The sequence below is a fragment of the Nematolebias whitei genome, chromosome 5 (assembly GCF_014905685.2).
Source record: "Nematolebias whitei isolate Nwh7 chromosome 5, NemWhi1, whole genome shotgun sequence".
Lineage (NCBI taxonomy): Eukaryota > Metazoa > Chordata > Actinopteri > Cyprinodontiformes > Rivulidae > Nematolebias > Nematolebias whitei.
The window spans coordinates 40,490,196-40,494,651 of NC_056502.1; positions in this window are offsets into that span (position 1 = coordinate 40,490,196).

Below are 4,456 nucleotides of genomic sequence, written 5' to 3' on the forward strand. Positions count from 1 at the left end.
TAGATGGCAGTAAAGACATGATGATGAAAAGAGACCCAGCAAAAGGACAAGGGATTAAAAAATAAATAAATACAAGTAAACTGTGATAAAGACGGCAGCAAAGAATAAGTCAATTAACTTAAATTAAAACGTCATTTGTTCAAAGACATTTCATGAGGATTTCCATTTGATGACATTTTATGTTTAAACTGTTGGAGAACAACATTGAACTTTTCCACTGGATATAATTGGTATCTGCAGTGTTTGCACAGGATCGTGTTATAAACCTGAATACTTGCAATATGGATCCATCCATCCATTATCTTTACCCGCTTCTTCCTTTTAGGGTAGCTGGGAACACTGGTGCCCATATCCTGCAGTCACTGTGCGAGTGGCAGGGGGACAGGTCTCCAGTCCATCACAGGGACACATAGAGACAAACGAGACAACCATTCACTCTCTCATTCACACCCAGGGACAATTTAGAGTTAACAATCAGCCTAAACTAAACTAAAAAATATTACAATTACATCTATTATAAACAAATCATTAGCAATGAGCAAACTTCCTTCTTGGTGTGTCGTTGTAAGAATGGTTCTTTTATAAAATGGGGTTGCCACTTCAAAATCCAAGATGGCCACCCTCATATATATATATATAAATAAATAAATAAATAAATAAATATATATATATATATATATAATTTATATACTGTAATTTCTAGATTACTGAGTGCACCCAAATAAAAACATTGATCACTAAATTTAAACATTAACAATAATTTTGTTCATATATAGGCTATACTTGTGTATAAGCTGCAAATGTGTCCACATTGTAGCATGAGACATTTACACAAAAGGATAAAAAAAAAAACGTTTTATTAAATATGTACAAGTAACATATACAAATACTTAAAGTAAATGCTTTTTTTTTCTGAACAGTGCCTGTAACACGGCTGGTTAAAGAAATACAGTAGTCTACCTGGAAGTCATTGATCGCTGTCTTCATCGTCCTCCCGCAGAGGACTTTTTATTTTTTTAAACTTCTCTGTCATCATCCACTGGCAGACTGGAGCAGAAGTTGCTCTTTGAATGTCACCAGTTTTGGTAAAATGATTTCTCATCACCAGTCATCCAAGCCTGCCATCGAACTTCGAGGTCACTTTAATACACGGTTCACACTGATATCGAGTGTCTGCGAACCATTTGTTGTGCCCCCAGTGAGGGGCACACGTTCCCCCTCCCCGTTCTCTCCTTGTTCCATTGGTCCTCTGTGACCTGTTTGGTAATTTCATCTTTCAGACTTTTTGAACCTTTATTTATACAGGTAGTCTCATTGAGTCACGAGGACCCACCCCCAGGAGAGACAGCTATCTGACGAGGCTAAATGTTTTGGTGGCATGAAGCTCGGTAAAGCCCGTCAAAAAACAAAAATCCATAAATGAGCCGCAGCATTGTATAAGCCGTGGGGTTCAAAGCGTGTGGAGAACGTAGTGGCTTATAGTCCAGAAATAACGGAATATACTTTGTATATATAAACTGACCACCCCAGTCATTTGAGGTAACTATGCTTTCTAGTTTTAATATTGCATAAAAGTACATTTTCATGAAATGATCTGGGTGGCTTGTGTGGTGGGCAAAGATAATTCTGTGGTGGCCAAGGCCACCAATGTCCACCCCATGACTCCGCCATTATGCCTGGTGGTGGATAAACTTGCTCCCCCCACTCTCCAGGATGAGTCACTCTGCACGACCTTGGACTAGAAAAAAAAAAAAAACTACCTGTATTTTTCTCCACAGTGTAACTCATACCCACTTGAATATCTTGCACCACAAACATTAAGGTTCACTTGCCTTCCCTGTTCCAGTCCAGAAAAACACTGATATCAGAAACTACAAACATTCACAATTCAAATCCTTCAGCTGCGGAGGACTTAGGTGTACCGCCTGCTGTTCGAAGACCTAAGATTAGCTGAGTTAACCAGATTGAAGTGGATCAACTCCAAAAGTTAATCACTTGTAAATGAACATCCACTGATAACTTCCTGAGGGTTTTCAATAAAATATGTCCAGTGGTTCATAAAGTATTTTGCTAACTGTCCAACAGGGTAGACACTAATCATCAATGCACAATGTTTAGACAGATACTTTCTGCTGTGATTACTGCCTAATGTATGGGTTAGAGATAATGCTCAGGTACTTTCACACTAAATCTTTGCTCAGTATCTGTGAACTGACTGACATCACCATTTTTGTAACTCTTTGTTTGCTCAGCTGTGGGTATCCTGAATGTCTTTAACTCCAAATGTTAGTTGTACGAATACTTCTGATACTTCCTGTTAAATATACTGTACTTAAAATATTTTTCTATCAAAAGCTCACATGCACACTCATTGCACTTGCAGACAAAAACAGCATTGCACTTTTACCTGAGGTGGCAGGGAGTAATAAATGAAACACACTGAAAAGAAAGACCTGATATTCTTAATGATTTCTCTCAGTTTTATTTATTTTTGTCAGATATTACGTGAGGCTTCATCGTCTATATCCATCCATCATCGATTGTGCATAAAAAAATAAAAACCAACACCAGAGGTGACATTTGCAGCTTAGTGTACAGAAGAAATACATTTGCATGCTATACATCATAGGTGGTGAAATTATTTCCATAAAGCATTTCCTGGCTGTTGTTTAGATGAACATGATGCATGATTAATGAATCTTGGTGAACATTTCACACTTACAGAGTCAATATTCACTTTTAATGACATATAATGTCTGACACCTCTGCTGGATGTGTTCTTTAGGGGAGCAATTACAAAATTCCTGTCCCACCTGTGAATTGTGTCATTTTACCTTTTGACCTCCTGGGGCTGTGAGGAGCGATGTTCTGTCACAGTCTTCCACCTCAACTAAACACTTCGTTTAGTTCTCCCTTGATGTGGAATAACAGCATGGAGAGGATCGATACAGAGGTGAAAACAAATTAGTAGCAACAGATGGGTTATATGGGGCTTTAGAGGGAGATCCAGGGATAACACAACCTGTTAGAGATTATGAGACACCTCCTTAATCCATTGTCAGGCTCTAAAACTCTAACAGTCATTGATGTTTGTAGTCAGCTAATCATTGTAGCTAACTAGAATTCATTTATTCTGTTCTGTTCTAATCCAGAGCCTAAATAGCTGCTTAAAGATGGAGCTGTGTTTCTTACCTGTCTGGAGTTTATGTTGCTCTTATTGCTGAACTGGTTTCCAGGTAATGTTAGGCACACAGTAATAAATAGCTGCATCTCCTGCTGTGCTGAGATCTGAGTCATTTTCATCCTCTGTTTTCCCCTTGAAGCTACCATGAACAAACAAAACACAAAACCTGGACCAGGGTCGAGCAACTGCCTGGAACTTCCAACGATTACTGAACGACAAACACATCAGGAGGAGGAGGAAGTTGTTCAGCACGAACAGCCCAACCAGAAGCATGGCTCACTTTGTTGTTCCATGGTGGATTTCTGCAGATGATGATGATGATGATGATGATGACTTCAGACAATAGAAGACGATTTCCCATTGAGAAATCAGCCGCAACAGCCTCGTACAGCACCGGCACTCCTTTGGCTGATAGTGCAGGTTTTACTCTTATTATTCATTATTCCTCACACATCCATCTCTTCTTGTTGATAAGAAACAGGACGTTGTGTGGATGCTAGTTGACACCAGAAATTCAGACACAGGAAACCACAAACACTGCCTTAAGTGCTGATACGTCAAGCAATGCAAGTCATGAAGACAAACACCAGTGGGGAACCCTCTGGGCCTTCAATGCCTTCAGAGAAAGCCTAAGAATTTAGCACATAAGAAATGTTACATTAAAAATGTATTCAATGTTTATTTTATATAAAATGCATATTTTAAATGTAGTTATTGTTCTTATTCTTTGCTGTTTTTCTTATTTTCTGTAAATGACTTCGCAGATGAGAAAGAAACTTTTAATAATGATAATAGAGTTATCCAATCAGATTCTTTAAAATGTGCATCTCCAGGTTAGAAACATTTGACTTCACTGTCTGGAGGAAAAAGCTGAGCTCGTACAAATTATCCTTAAGATAAGTTTGTTTAAGAGCTGATTAACCAATCACAATGAGTGGGTGGGACCAAAACACGGGCTCTGAGGATTCGGGAAGGCCTTGGAGGCCTTTTGTCCCTCTTGATTTTTATATTTTTTGACAACATGAAGATCGGTGATGCATTCATTCAACCTTTATTTACAGGTTAACCCCATTGAGCCTCGGGGACTCATTTACAAGAGAGACCCGATTTCTTTAACAAAGACTGATGACAACAGTGGACAACAACAACAATAATAGACAATCATTAAAGAGGCATACAGATTTATTTTTTATATTTAACAAATTAAAATAAAATGGCAACCAAGGACATTCAAAAAGAAAAAAGTAGCAACAAAAAAAACCCAGCTAGATT